Source organism: Arvicanthis niloticus, chromosome 6 (genome assembly GCF_011762505.2).
Source record: "Arvicanthis niloticus isolate mArvNil1 chromosome 6, mArvNil1.pat.X, whole genome shotgun sequence".
NCBI classification, from domain to species: domain Eukaryota; kingdom Metazoa; phylum Chordata; class Mammalia; order Rodentia; family Muridae; genus Arvicanthis; species Arvicanthis niloticus.
The window spans coordinates 86593329-86609719 of record NC_047663.1 but is presented as its reverse complement, the minus strand read 5'-3'; the positions used below and the strand labels follow the sequence as shown (position 1 = coordinate 86609719).

At 48.4% G+C, this 16391-nt stretch overlaps 1 long non-coding RNA gene across 1 annotated transcript; it reads right to left on the bottom strand.

Moving 5' to 3' along the window:
* Nucleotides 1-479: 479 nt before the first annotated feature.
* LOC143442841 (uncharacterized) lies at nucleotides 480-13324 on the bottom strand. Its single transcript, XR_013111375.1, has 5 exons — nucleotides 13237-13324; nucleotides 10475-10542; nucleotides 8691-8801; nucleotides 7701-8353; nucleotides 480-3681 (listed from the first exon to the last, which is right to left on the bottom strand). It is a non-coding gene; the product is annotated as an uncharacterized LOC143442841 (long non-coding RNA).
* Between the last annotated feature and the right edge of the window lie 3067 nt (nucleotides 13325-16391).

Here is a 16391-nt window from a genome sequence, read left to right as displayed (position 1 = left end):
TTCTACCTCACGAGTCAGGCCTTTCCTACCCACATTTCTGTTGGTATTCTATGCAAGAAATCACAGAGTTGGCCTGACCTAGCTTCTTTGAGAGGCATGCATCATGAATTTTTCAGATTGGAGTCCGTGACTCTTGGGGCACTGTGTGACTTTAGCTCCTGAGACACCAAGGCACTCCCACAGATACTGGAGCATTCAGGCTGCCTTGTGATTCTCTGTGTTCCCTGGAAGTCAACGAAGCATATAGAAGCTTGGCTAGACAATTAGTCTTAGAGATTAATCTTGTGTACCCTGTCTAGCTTGCAAGTATCATAGTATCCTGGCAACTACCATAGTATGGATCCTGGCAATTGCCATTGTATTCTGTTTCTGATAAGGGTATTGTCTTAGGGTTTTACTGCTGTGAACAGACATCATGACCAATGCAACTCTTATAAAGGACAACATTTAATTGGGGCTGGCTTACAGGTTCAGAGGTTCAGTCCATTATCATCATGGTGAAGAGCATGGCAGCGTCCAGGCAGGCTTGGTGCTGGAGGAACTGAGAGGTTTACATCTTCATCAGAAGGCTACTATGAGGAGATTGCGTTCCAGACAGCTAGGATGAGGGTCTTAAACTCATACCCACAGTGACACACCTACTCCAGCAAGGCCACACCTCCTAATAATGCCATTCCCTTGGTCAAGCATATACAAACCATCACAGGTATAAAAAGCGAACTTCCTTGGAATACACTTGTCACAGCCCCAGTCTTGCTGTGACCCCCTCCAACCTGTGCCTAGTCAAAGATTCATTTCTCACCAGTGATGTCAGGTAACCTTACCAGAAGTGGTGCTGTGGTTTACAATTCTGGTATTCTAAATTTGCACCAAAATGGCCCACTAAGCCCTGTGCACAGCATTTCAGTGCTTTTCTATCTAAATGTTGCAAGTTCTTCCACTTTACTCCAATAAGTCTACGTAGCTGGGTTTACAATCTTCTGTATTAGTTGCTTTCCTCATGGCTGTAATCAAGTACCTGGCAAAGAAACTTGAGGAGGGGTTTCTTCTGGGCCACAGTTTGTCATGGAGAGGAACTCACAGAAACAAGAGCATAAGGCAGCTGGGTACACTGAACCCACTGTCAGGAGGCAGCGAGGCTGGGCTTACATAGCTTTCCTCTTTTTTATTTAGTACAGGATCCCAACCCCAGGGAGTGGAGTCACCCATACCAATCATGAAGCTCCCTTTCAGACATGCTCAGAGGCTCGACTCCTAGGCCTTGTAAAGTGAACACGCTTAACCAACACCGAAAGTAATTGTCTCATCCAGCTTCAGCTTAAAGGTACCTTTTAACCAATCGGTAGCAAATCAACTTAGTACCTACCACCTTCATTCCCAAAGCCCCGCCTTTCTTGCCCACAAGAGCCCGGTCCAATAAAACTGTACGGACACAAGGGCTTTCTAAATAAACTAAAATCTTTGAAGTCAACTCAAAGGATCAAAATGGTTTCAGCAAAATCTTTCCAAACCCCTAAATTACTTGAGTAAGCCCTAAGTAAACATTTAGCTGGTAGACGTAGCATTCCGGGAGTGGGACAGGGCAGGTCCAGGACCTACTCACTCTACAGATTAGCTCCGCCAGTCATCCTTAAGGCTCACACGGTTTCACCCTCAGTCTGCTAGCACATGACATCATATGGTTTCAGATGCGTCTCTCAGACAAATATCACAGTAGCAAGAGGAAACAGAATACCCACTGTTCTTGTGACTCCCTCCCAGGAGAAATGAAATTTCCCAAAGTTCCCACCTTGTATGCCACTCAAATCTCATTGGCCCGAGGTAGGTCACATGACCACTCCTAAACCAGTCACTTGTAAGAGGGGTTAAATCATATTAATTGACTTAGACCAACTACTTTGGATGGAGTGGATGCTTGAATGAATAAAGACAAGCAATTTCATTGTCTTCCACCTTGGGACAACTTCCGCTCAAAGAATCTCTTCCTGCTACTGATCTGTTTTATACATGTGAGCTTCTCGTGACCGTGTAACTGAAGAGGTGAACTCAAGCAGGTATTGACAATTGCTCTGAGTTACATCTTGCTATTCTCTGTCACATGGGATTTATGAGACCAGCAATTATCCTCCCACCGGTGCATTGCTCTCTTCCTGCTTAGCTTTCAGATCACAGTACAGACGATGCGGATAAGGAAGCAGGTAACAACCATGTGGCGAGACAGTGCACACATGTCCCGTGACTGCCCTGGGAACTCTGGAAAGTGTTTATTATTTATTGCCTCTTACCAGTCAGGGAAGCCTCTGATTCGAGTAACAGAACACCCAAAGACTAGCAAAAATTTTTCTCCTAGAGCAAGTGTCCCCTTGGACGTAGCAGTCTGGCTTCATCATTGGATATTCAATTATCCCTAGTGTGTGCAATTTCATTTGGAAGCTCATCACCTCCTCGCCGTAAGCTGCAGCTATAACTGTGATGCTCAAAGCAGGAAATAAAGGAAATAATGTTTTTGCCTAAACCTCCAATCAGAACTTCTTGTCAAGATTTTCATTGGTCAGGATCTGTCTACATGTCAGCTCCTGATCAAATAAACTGACTTAGAGCAAATATGATACACGCCAGGACAGCTGCATCAGCAAGTGGGGAAGCAGGTTGTGTTTGGTGTGGAGCGACCAGCAGGGCCTGCCACAGAGGTCCCAAGAGGTTGAGATCCTCAAGGTCACCTATGCTTCGGAAGTCCAAGCCGAGAGGTTCTAGATCAAGAACCTTTCCCCAGTGCCATGGTAACAGGGGAGCCCTTGAACTCACTTCATGTGCATTCCTGCATTTTCCAGTCGGAACTCTACCTGCTCATCACAGAGTGTGGATGAGACTCCGCTCTTGGTGACCAGCTGGCCCTGTTGCAGATGCAGCTGCTCAGAGTAGGACTTCCAGATTGTAATCTGAGGCTACTCAGATGTATCCTTCATCAGGTGGCCATTAACACCCAGCTGTTAAAGGGAACACCTCCCTCCCCTGTTTGCACTGAGCCATTTTTTTTTTAACGACATCCAGCGAACAGGAGAAAACTTCTACAAGGGCCATTTATAGACTTAATCTTAGGGCCTATGATGATATAAATGTTTAATGCTTTTCCCAGGTGTGGGCTGCTGGAAATCGTATGCATAAACCTAGCATTGACAAAGGCCTGACGCAGAAGGCTCAGAGTCACAGCAAGAACCTGAACAGTTCTGGCTAGGAAAGCATGTCCCTCTCTGATGTTTGCCTACTGCAGGATCCCCAAGCAATGGGTGACCATTCAAGGGGTGAAGGGCATAGACTATAGCTTTGACAGACAACAAAGAACAAAGTTGTGGGTGTCTATGTCACACATTATCTATGTCATAAGTAATAAATAAAGTGAACTGAAAACAGACACATGTCTGACATTTGTCCCCGCCTGCCCTCCCTCCCCAGAACATGGTCCTGTCTCTGTTGGAATGGCAGCAGCGTGAGCCAACACACCCACACGATGCACAGAAGGGGGTGGCAAAGACACACTCCATGGGTGAGCTTTGTGAAACACCAGCCACACAAAGCAAGAGAGATGCACCCCTTCAGCTTGGTCTTCAGACAGTGAGGCTTGGTCTTCAGACAGTGAGGCTTGGTCTTCAGACAGTGAGGCTTGGTCTTCAGACAGTGGATCTAGAAATGTTACAAGGCAGACAAAATAAAAAAGGTCAAAAGGTCACCTGGAAAGCTGTCCAACAACAATCTCGGGTGGGATTGAAGTGTTTGCTCACGAGCAATGTGAGTTTGACACATATAATAGCTCTATGTAAATTTAAATAAATGTCAGTGAGGGATGTGGTCCCTGGGTGGCAGAAACAGTTTTGATGATTTAAATCTCCACATCCTTGCTTGCGAACTGCATGTTTATGGTGGTATGTCTGTAGATCAGACATTGAATACCTCAGGCATCTTTCTACCTGGTCCTGGAGACTCCATCTCCTCCTCTGTAAAATGGGTACAAGATCTCTGGGTCATCACTGCTCATCTATCAAGTCTTTTCATTCTATTCATACTTGGCAAGCAGTGTCCTCTTTATCTTAATAATAAGACAATGAATGCCAAGGATATTATGAGTCTTTGAAGTCCACTCTACTTCCCTTTGATGAGTTGATTTTTGAACAGCAGTTCTCAGTCTTCCTAATGCTGTGACCCTTCAGTACAGTTCCCCATGTTGTGGTGACCCCCAATCATAAAATTATTTTTAATGCTACTTCATAACTGTAATTTTACCACTGTTACAAATTGTGATGTAAATATCTGATATGCAGGATATCTGTCATACAGCTTCAGTGAAATGGTCGTTCAATCCTCAAAGGGGTTGTGAAATGCTGTTTTAGACCCTGAATGCCAGGCCTAAAATAGAAAAAAATATGAACCAGGTCACTTGAGGAGCCCATTGTCTGTACGCAGGCAGGTCTGGAATTCTGTATCACCTCACTTGGCTTTTCCTCTATCATCCGCCATTTATAAAGCACCAAGGTACTGCTCAAGGCCTGACCACAGACAAGGTATCAGGGGTCCTAGTCTGCCTGGAGCTTAGGGCACACTGAAGGGAGGCAGGCCAGAAAGTAGATCTTTGTAACACACTGTTGCTATCTGCTCTACCTGGCCCCGAACTGGGTACAGCGCCCCAAGAAACCTATCTACTCACTAGTGAAGTGTGGATTGCAATAGCTCCTAGCTGGGAGCATCTAGAAAAGCTAAAGCAGACGGCTATGGAGTGAGCACTGGAAACCGAACTTAGCACATGTGTGTGTTGTTCAAGTGCTAGCAACCATGTTCATTTACTTAGCATTAGTGTTGCTTACTATTGCCATTGGCACTGGCATTGGGTAAGCAATGGGCACTGGGGAACCGGGCAGTGGTGGTACACATGTCTCACCCCAGCACCTGGGAGGCAGAGGCAAGTGGATCTCCAAGTTCAAGGTCAGTCGGGTCTACAGAAGGAGTTCCAGGACAGCCAGGACTACTTAGAGAAGCTTTTTTTTAAAAAAAAAAAAAAAAAAAAAAAAAAAAAAAAAAAAACAAGCAACCAACCAAAACAACACATTTTTGAGTCCAAACCCAGCCTGTTCTACAGAATGACTTTCAGAACAGCCAACGTACTAGGGATACAGAGCAAATACCACAGTGCAGCCTGGAGGTGGGAAAGGGCAGACAACACTCCCTGCAGAACGTGATGTGCAAGCAGAGACCAGAAATGCAACTAGAAGTTCATTGGGATAGACAGAAGAGCCCATGCAGAACTCAGCACTGAGCAACAGTGAATGCATGTCGTCAACGTCTCAAGGCCCAGCTTGGTGAAACACGGATACAATGGAGATATGAAAAAGAAGATATGAAAAAGAAGATATGAAAAAGAAGATATGAAAAAGAAGGAGGTTTGACTGTGACCTTGCGGTCACTGAGGGCTTGAGATAGGACAGTGTAGCACCACATCCTTAGATGGAATGGGTTGAGAGGGGCTGGCTGGAAGCATGGGTGGTGGCCACCATCAGTGGGAGAAAAGACAGGGTCCCACCAACACTTAGGAGATAAGTGAAAACTAATTAGCAGGTCTCAGAGGCTTGGCGGCTTTATGCCAGAGTATCCAGCATCCCAAGGGAGGAAGAAGGTGAGTAGGTCAGGTGAGGGAAGCTACCAGTTGGAGTCATAGGACATTGGTTTTAAAATGTTTTAAATGTCTCATATTTCAGGTCTGTGTCCATAACAAAATAACGGAGGCCTTGGACTGTTTAATTATCTGGGAGTCCCAGGGACCTGGTTCAGGGTGGGTGCTCAGTGAATGTGTTCTTGACTCCGGCCCCTCCCAGCTACCAGCCATTGCACTGGACTCAGCCCCTGCCAGGCCCTGTACCACGGAAAACCAAACCACAGTGGGTTTCCAGAAATGTGGAAAACATCCCGCAGGAATCTATCGTCCCCATGGCTCTTCTGGCAGGAGGAAGTCAGGCTGGTGAGGACTGTTCAGGGATGGAGGCCATGGTTGCCCAGGACACCACAGTGGCCCGTGGGGAATGCTGGGAAGACGGTCTACGGAGAGAAAGCCTGGCCGGGAGCCCAAGTCTACAAAGGATACTCTCACAGCCTCTGAGCCTCATGGTAAAGGCCAGAATAGTAGTGTAAGGCCACAAAACTCACACTCTAGTCTCACACCTCCTTATCCCAGCATGCATGCGCGAGCACGCGGCGCGTGTGCGCACACACACACACACACACACACACACACACACACACACACACACACACGCACACACAAACAAACACCTCTTCATAATTTGTCCAGTTAGGTACTGAGAACCAGGATGTCTATCCTTTGTAGACACGTTGTCTCCCACAATCCTTGTACGGCTCTAAACATGAAATGACTGGCATATAAGAAACAGAGACTCAGAGAGATGAGCTCACTCACCCTAGACCTCACAGCCAGTGGGGAGGGTTAGGGGATTCGAACCTGGTATTTGGGATCTCAACGCCTTTAATTTTAACCACCAGTCTAAACTCCGTAGAGCCTGGAGCCAGTGGCCCTGAGGTCAACTCAACATGCACACATGTTTTATTTGGCCCCAACACTGTTTTAAAAGGGGGGAAATTTTAAAAGGGGGGAAATTTCACATAAAAATCCAGATTTCCGGCTTCTCTTTAGAAACCAGATCTGGCCCACATTTCCGGAGGGCCACTCACTATTGGCTAGGCTGAGCAGCAGCTGCCCCTTGCATTAGGTTATGTTTTCCCCATCCAGCCCCAACCCCGGCACCTCCTTGATGTCCCTGGCCTGCCTCTTGAAGTCATGAGAATGTAGTCTACCAGACCTGGGAATGCCCCCAGAAGAGAGTATAGAGACTGAATCTCATCTCCTTTCCTAGCATCCTTCTGCCCCCCTTCTCTCTCTCTCTCTCTCTCTCTCTCTCTCTCTCTCTCTCTCTCTCTCTCTCTCTCTCACACACACACACACACACACACACACACACACACACACACACAATGTGTGGCCTGGGACCAGTGGCTTCCATTCCTGGTCTTTAAATGGGTGTCCTAATTTTTTTTGTTGTTGTTGCCGTGATAAATACCATGACCAAAATCAACTTGGGAAGGGAAGAGTTGACTTCATTTTACAGGCCATAGTTCATCATCATCAAAGGATTCCTAGGTGAAGCAAAACCACAAACAAAACGCTGCTTACCAACTTCCTCCCAAGCTCATCTTCAACCACTTTTCTCAAGCAGCCCGGGCTTAAGGAAGCCTAGGGACTGCACTGCCCACAGTGGGCTAGGCCCTCCTCTCTCAATGAGCAGTGAAGAAAATGTCCTGCTGATAAAATACAGGCCAATCTGATGGAGGCAGCTTCTTGGTTGAGAAGTGAAGATCTCAAGAGAACAATCTTAGAGAGCTGCACAGAGAATTACGTGAGCCCCCAAACTATGGGCTGGAACTCCATATACCCACCTCTTTCCTCCCCTTTCTATCAAACATAACAGCTCATGCCAGGTTTATGAGTGGCTTGAACTGGGTGAAGCCTCACTTGAGAATAATTCTTCAAAAAGCTCTCAAGCTTGAATTTGCTGATTTCCCCCATATCTGTTGTCTCTTCAGAATGTATGTTCTGTTAGGGCAATGGCCACGTTTTAATCATATGTGTCCCAAGTACTCACCACAGACTGGAACAACCTTCAGTGATGAGTGGCCTTACTTCATCCCTCTTCTCGTCGATGTCTGTACTCTGATCTCATCCATCCTCAGGTTGTGAACACCATCTATATACCAGTGGCTCCCACACACACAGCCTGAGCCCAGACCTGCTGCTGATCTGAGACCCCCATTGACCTGTGTACATGGCATGGTCACCACACATGAGCAAGAATCTCAGATTCAACCAGCAAAATTTGAACTCCAAATGTTCCTAGACCTGGAGCCACCCACTGTCCTCCCTTTTTCAGGAGATGGCATCCTCCTCCTGGTTACTCAGGCATCAACCGAGGAAACCATTCCTGAGGCCTCTCTTCCTGCCACTCACTGATGGTATTCCAATGACTCTTGGAGCTTCCAGTACAGCCACTCTGGATTAAGCCAGCATCATCTACTCCCTGGATTACTGAGATAACTTTTCCAACTGGTGCTCACCATTTTTGTAACCTTCTGACAGGTTATTCTGTACACAAGACGTGGAGTGGTCCTTCAAAACTAGGTAGTGGTACATGCCTTTAATGCCAGCACTCAGGAGGTGGAGGCAGGTAGAGCTCTGAGTTCCAGGCTTACCTGGTCTACACAGTGACTTCTAGGACAGCCAGGGCTACACAGAGAAACCCTGTCTCAAAAAAAAAAATTAATTAAATTAAATAAAATTTAAGTTGGAGTGCACATCTCTGCTCCAGTCCCTGGCATGGTGCCCTTCATATTCAGCGTAAAGGCCCAACCTCTGAACAATAGGTTTGGGCATCACTGCCTTCATAAATAGCCGTTCCTTTTCCTTGCAAGGTCAGAGTCACTAGGTGGGTCTTTGTTTTAGAAAGGACTACAACTCAGGTCTGGTTTGACTTCAAGGCTTTTAATCCTTCTGCTCAAATGCCCAGCTTTCCAGCAAGTCTCATTGATGTCACAGAACTGCAACTTCCTTATAGAAAATAAAGACAGATCCTCCGTACCATGGATGGCGATCTTTCTAAGACCACACCCAATGTCCGATGGCTTCAGGACTGGCTGGGGTAGGAACAACGTTTCAGCCACTTCTCCATCCCTGAGTAAAGCAGGGCCACCTGGGGAGGCAGATTAATGGGTAGCAGTATGAGTGGACATACACAGAAACTGTGGTCAGGTAAACGGAAAGTAGGGGAGAAGAAACAGGAAGGTGAGCAGAGAGAGCTGGGAGGTAGATGGTGATTGAGGAGACAGGTGGCTGAAAACTAGGCAGAAAGTGGGCAGGTGGATGAGTGTATTCGTGGAAGGTCGCTGGGTGGGTGGTTAGAAGGATAGTGGGATGGGTGGATAGATGGATGGACAGACAAATAGGTGGGTAGATAGATATGCAGATGAGTGGATGGCTGCAGATACAGGCTAAAGAATTAATGTTTAAACAAAAGGAGTGAGAACATTGTGCTGAAAGAGTTATTTGGGAGCTCTGGTTTAGAGATGGCGGACTGAGATCATCTCAGCCAGCTGAGCCAATGGTCTTCTGAGAGGTTAGTGACGCAGGGGACAGAGGCCAGACTCTAGGACCAGACAGACTTGGCTTCAAGCCTTGTCACTTCGACTAGCTACATGACGCTAAGTTGAAACATCTTAGGAGCTTGGGGGATAATATAGTCCCTGTCTCTGCAGCCACTGTGACCGGTAAATGAGAGGTCATATCGACAAGTCTTAAAGTGCCTGGCACACAGTAGGTGTTCATGATGGTACTGCTGTGGTTTTGAAAAGCCTAAGCCAGAGAGTAGCCTTGGCCAGGTCTGGCACCTCGGTGTAACTCCCTGTTTTGAAGCTGCCCAGCAGCTTTGACAGGGAGCCAGTGGCCCAGGCCAGAGCCTCTGTCTGTATCTCCTGCTCTCCGGGCCATCATCTGAGTGATCCAGCTGGAAGACGCCTTAACCAAGAGCACAGGTCGGGCTGGCTGGGCCTAGGTGCAGGTGGGCCTGGCTCTCTCCCTCTCTGACTGGTTCGGAGTGCCTTTTCTGGGGACCAGCCACCTGCCCTGCCCCACCCACAGAACTTGGCCTGGAGGTCCAGGGCCCCAACTTCTCAGGAAACTTGCAGACAGGAGAAACTTTCCATCCACACTGCAGGAATTTTGTGCAGAAAGGGGGGAAAAAAACTAAAGCCCTTCATCCTTTGGCCTCGAAGAGAATATTTCTTTTATGTGAAACTGGCAGGGAGAAAAGTTTGAGATTCTTTCTCCTTTGCCTAATTGATATCAACATGAAATATTCTAGTGTTGTTTTAATAAGACTTGGTTTTCCAGCAAGAGTGAGGGGGAAGCTCTTCTGGATCAGAATATTTTTAGCAAAAATATTTTGCTTGAATCCTCCCTACACCCCCCCCCTTTCTTTTCCTGCCCTGGCTTCAAAGGCACAGCAGTGTGTTCTGGGGTGCTGCACCCACACTCCACAGCCCCCTCCCCTGCATGGCAGGCTGGCCGGCTGGCCAGCCAGGAGTGCCGAGCCAGGAAGCTATTTTTTCCAGAAGCGGCATCTGGCTCCCTGGCAGGCACACAAGCAGTTGTGCTCGCAGCAGGGCTGGCCGGGGGCTGTCGTGTTTAGGCTGCTGCCTGGCTCACACCCGCAGACACCATGTTCTCTCTCCACATCCGGGAACCTTTCTGCCCTACCCCCTCCCGGCCCCCCCTCCACACACACAACCTCACAAGGGTGAGGGTACCTCAGAGCACCCTAGCACTCTGCCTCTTGACTCCCAACAGGACTTGGCCCTGGAGACCTACCTGAGATCTAGCTCTGGCCAACTTGACTCTTGGCAGGTGGTTTAAACTTCCTGAGTCCTCCGTTACCCCTGGTGGGAAATAGGATTGTTGCCACAGCCTGCCTGTCTGGTCTGACCCCTACCTGACTTTACAAGATTCTCAATAGCACATTAAAACTGTTAAGAGCATGATCTCCTGAGTGGCGTCCAGAGCCTTTGCAACCCCAGGGCCTCTGTAGTGGCTGCATGCAATCTCCTAAAGCACCCAACACTTAAACAGTCCACAACTCATTCTGTTCAACTCACTGCTCACAAGCTGTCTTCTTTAGGACAGTTTCCCCGGGCTTTAGCAGCCCCCAACCAGTTATGACTGCTCCTGGGTCCAGCCATGACAGCTACTAGAGCCTTTCAATAGAGCGCCTACAACACAGTGCTCTGTGCATTTGATCTTCTCCCATCTAGAGACTTCATAAGAGACAAGACATCACCTGTCCATCCAAGCACTCACACAAGGCTTTGCAGACAACTGCAGGTGGATGAAAACTATGCCAGCCAGCCTCCCTTGAATGCCTCACAGCTTCCGTGTGAGCAACCCTTGGGAGTCAGCATGCCCCCGCCAATCCTTGGGGAAGAGAAAAATGGCTACTAACGTTAACATATCCTATGAACCCAACATGCCAGAGCTTGTCCTGTTTCCCACATTCTCATGTTTGTCCTAACCCTGCAAGGCAGCCAGCATTAGACTGATTTGCAAGTACAGGTGCAAAGACACTGAAGGGCTGCCCATTGCAGCCCAGCTGAAATATGACAGGTTCTGTACAGCTGCACTGCCCTCTTTTCCTCCCCATGTCTTGTACCAAGATAGCTTCAATTGACAGCAAGGTACTGCGATGAATATTGGTGACAGCTCCTGTGTGGAGCCCTTTGTACTGAGCTGGGTGTTTACATCCCTCATCTCACCAGACTTTTTTCAAAGCAGCCCTTTAAAGGAGATGGTGGTCATTAAATCCCATCATACAGATGCAAACACTGAGGCTCCCGAGGCCAAAGCAGCTTCCCTGGCACACAGAGAGCAGGGGAGTTGTCTAAGTGGGAATGGGTTCCATTCCCCAAGAGGGATAACGTTTGTCTTCATCTGTTTTCTGTTGCTATAATTGAACATAACAGACCAGGAAATTAATAAACCATAGAGGTTTATGGGGTGCACAGTTCTGAAAGCTGGGAGAGCCAAGAGGGTAGCACCAACCTTGTCTCCGCATCTGCTCAGCATCTACTGAGCAAGGGCCTTCTTGATCCACTGTCTCTGAGACAATGATGACCCAGGGTACCACATGGTGAGGCGGGGGTTAATGTCACTCTCAAGAGCCATATTCACAACAAAGCCACTCCCTTAACAACATGTCACCCACTATTCTATGAATATGACCCTGTCACTTACAAAGGGTCCCACCATGAACACCATTGACATAGGGGTTTGGAGATTAAGTTTTCAGCACAAGAAATTTGAGAGATGCTGTCAAACCAGCGTAACATATCACACCTGGTCAATGGGTAGGCGGGTGGAGAGTGGACAGACAGATGGAGAGGTGGGTGTGTAGAGAATGGGTAGACAAATGCATGGATGGATCCAGGGCTAGAATGTGAATCTTTATAACCCTGGAGAGAGCAAGGGCCAAGGTCTCAGGTTTGCCTTTATTCTCCTCCCAGGATTGACCCCTGTGAATGTCCAGATGCCAGCTACTAGGTGCATGACCTTCTCCAGGAAGCAACCCAATAATGAAGACAGGGCCACTAGTCCATAAAGGTCTATCTGCCCCTTTTTGCCACTCATGGAGGGACCAGGAGTCAGACATGGTAACAACAGCCGGGCAGTGGTGGCACACGCCTTTAATCCCAGCACTTGCGAGGCAGAGGCAGGCGGATTTCTGAGTTCGAGGCCAGCCTGGTCTACAGAGTGAGTCCAGGACAGCCAGGACTACACAGAGAAACCCTGTCTCCAAAACACACACACACACACCACACACACACACCACACACACACACACACCACACACACACACCACACACACACACACATACCACACACACATACCACACACACATACCACACACACATACCACACCACACACACACACAAGAAGAAGAAGAAGAAGAAGAAGAAGAAGAAGAAGAAGAAGAAGAAGAAGAAGAAGAAGAAGAAGAAGAAGAAAGAAAGAAAGAAAGAAAGAAAGAAAGAAAGAAAGAAAGAAAGAAAGGAAATGGGTTCAGATCTGTGCTCCCAGCACCTTCTCTGAAGTCACCACAAACTCCAGCTCTACACCTCCTGGAGACATCAGAATGACACTGTTGGCAAGCACCCGGACACTGGAACCTTTTCAGATGTCGGCTGTGAACTGACATCTCCTGTGGCTCAAACCTCTCTTGAGCCCCATCCTAGATGGCATGGCTACTGCCTGTTTCTTGCAGAATGAATGCACTATCCGCTCAAGTCTTCAGGCAGTCGGTGTTTACAACCTCCCCAAAGTCTTTCATAGGCTTGAGATGAGGCCTGGGACAGAATTGGAAATCTGCCTCTTCCCAGAGCAGCAAGTGGAAAAGTCACTCAGTGCAGAGCACAAATAAATGTAGGTGGAGAGGACTGTGTACACACACACACACACACACACACACACACACACACACACACACACAGAGAGAGAGAGAGAGAGAGAGAGAGAGAGAGAGAGATCCCTCCCCCAATTCCCTACCTGGTGCCAAATGCCTAGTAAAATTCCCCCATCTACCTGTTTTATGGGCAGAGACTGCCAGGCCTGCCTGCAAGCTCTGTCTGCTGTTGCCGGGCAGGTGAGTCTGGGAGAGCTGCTGGGCCATTTCCTCCCATCCCTTCTCTTCTCCCCCCACCCCAGACAGGCAGCCAGCTGTGTAGCAGACATTCCTAGGCCTGCTCATTGATATTCAGGAATGGAACTTGAGCCGCTCCTGGTGCCCAGCCTCAGCCTGGCTCTTCCACCCATACTGGGAAAGCCTAAACACTCTCTCCAGCCAGAAAGAGCATCCCAGGCCACAAACACTAGAACTAGACATCTGGGGAAACTGAGGCCTTGAGAGAGGACCCTGGGGACACTCAGGAGTGCTATACTCTGAGGAACTGACTGAGGTCTCCTGACCCACTGCTCCAAGCTCAGTCTCCACCCTGAGCTGCAAAGTGTCCCAGAGCTTACTACCCTTCCAGGTGTGTCTCTGTCCATCCAGCAAAACACTGCTCTCTGGAGAAGAGCCCTGCTACGGTGGAGGGAGGGGGCTGGATCCCAGCCCTCCCACACCATCTCAGCAGGGACAGGACACTCCTCCCTCCTGGCCCATTTGCCAAGCTCCCACCTCCCACCTCTGGGATTTGCAGATGGGTTTGTTTTTCCTTGAGGTGTGAAAGGGCCATTGCAGGGGCCTCCTCCCCTCCTGGCAACTAGCAGGAGTCAGACACAGTCTCTCAGCCCCCCAGGAGAAGGCCCCTGACCCAGGGGTCATGGGGTGGAGAGAAGGTGATGCCCTCCAAGATCCAGCTGGGAATCACCAAAGGGGGCCACTCCTAGGGCCTGGGCTCTCACCCAGGAGGTGGCAAAAGCCCCCTCTACAGCATGCTTGTAACAAACACTGCCTACCACACCTCCTTGTTTCTGATGGGTACACTTGCAGGCCTCGACTGACTTCTGTTAGGTCCAAGTATTTAGCAACACGATCCACACCACAGTGAAGCCTCCCATGCCTGAGGGTGGCCTGTCCCCTAGGCACCATTCTATAAACATAAGCAGATTGCTTAGACTCCACAGTCCAGCTTCCAGCCCTCCCAGCTCTTCACCCTCTGGCCATGTCTTCTGTCTCCCTTAGAAGCTCGGTGACCAAGATCTCAGCTTGACAAGTTTGAGGGGTAATCAGTTGGTCATCTCAGTTCAAGTCCACAGCGAGTTCTCTAAGGTTGGTCTTTACCTACTAGTCTCCCTGTTCCTGGAGACTTACAGATGATGCAAATACCCATGACTCCCAAAGGAGACATGAACCTGGCCAACTCTTTCCAGCTGGCAATCTATCAGACTCCTCCAGGAGTCTAGAGGGTACTCCGCTCATGCTAGCTTGCAGCTGCACAGAACATTGATTGTATTGATAAGAAGACAGTTGTCATAACTGAATTTCCATGAACTGGGTGCCTGCCCTGTGCTGAACACTGCATGTGACTCCCTGAATCCTCTCAACAATGCCATAAGAGGGAAAGGCTTCAGGAAACCAGCACAGGAAGCATGGAGCCAGGATAGTTCTGCATCCCCTATGCCCACTTCCCATAGCAGGAGACTTCACCTGGAGAAGCGGGACACCGTGGCAGAAACCCCGATCCTCGGGTTCACCCAGCCTCCTCTGTGCTTAGAACGGTAGCCAGAGGTACCCTCTACCAATACTAAAGAAATACGCAAGGCGGTGGTTAGCTGCTGAATCTGGGTCTGGGTTCTGGTTTTGAATGCCAGCTCCTTCCCCCACGAGTTCTTGGACTTCATGTCAACACTTCTTTATTTCATGCCTCAATTTTCTCAGCTTTAAAATGGGAATAGTAACTGGTGAAAGAGAAGGCACGTGTGAAACGCATAATACTGGCAGCCACGCTGTAAAGCAGAGGAGCAGCAGACACTTCTGGAGCGCCTCCTGTGTGCCAGGCACTGATCCCAGGATGTGGAATCCGGAGAGAGTGGATGAGAGGCACATGTGTGTTGACAGTCACAGGTACAAGGACACATACTCCTGAGAACTCCGCTTTCTTTGATGACTATAGCTGAGCTATGTGTGAAAGCGCAGCCTTTGCACTGGCTGCTGCGTCTACTAGGGGTCCTTCCCTCGGTGCTTAACTGGGTCATGTTAACCTATGGCAGTCTGGCATCATCCACTCTGCGAGGTTATTTCTCAGTCCCCAGAGTGGCGTCAGGCCCTTCCGTCTTCCAAGGCGTGGGCGATTTCTTCAGCATCTTGTACACGGGGTTTACTAGCCATTATTCACACACAGATTCAGTCAATCAATGGATACTCATTCGCTGAGTTGCAATTCCCCATTCTAAGAAGTGAAATTGCAAATGATAATCAAACACTGACGTCTACTTCACACCGAGGAACCCAGCCAGCCGCTTTAAATGCCAGATGTAAATGTAGTACCAGGCAGCACTGTGATCCACATCTCTATTTTGTGTGTAAATACACTGAGCCCCAGAGAGGTATAAGTTGCCCTGCCCCGCCTCTTCCGCCATCTCTCTCTGTGTCCTGCCCCTTCCGCCATACTGATTCTCCCAGGGCTAGATGAGTCACAATGAAGGTTCTCAGTTTTTTCTCAGGCACAACCATTTTCTTTGAAGCTAAGCCACCCAACCGGGTTTGCCTTCAAGTGGGGTCGTTCCCGCCCACAGTGAACTGGGTCCTCCCACATCAACCATTAATCAAGGAAGTGTCCCCACAGACTTGCCTATGGTCCAATCTGACAGAGACGGTTTTTCTCCTTTGGGGGGTCTGTCCTAACAGATGACTCTAGCTTGTGTTCAGTTGACAAAAAAACACTAACAAGCATAATAGCTATCTACTGTCAAGAGAAGTTAAAAAAAAATAGAAAATGAATGAAACAAGCAGTACATGCATTTTCATTGCATTACTGTTCTGAGTGGTAAGACGCAATCCTGTGCCATCCCACACCAGTCTGTCTTGGTTAGGGCCCATTCCTTCATCAGATGCATCCACATGGCATGTGCTACTCATTCATCACCCACGTAAGAGCCACCTTAGTTGCCAGATCGTCTGAGTACCTGAGCATGTGTGCATCTTGTACATAATAATGGCTACAAAGCACAAGACCAGTAATGATGGCAATTTTGCTATAATCCATTGTTTTAATTATTAAAACACTATTATTATT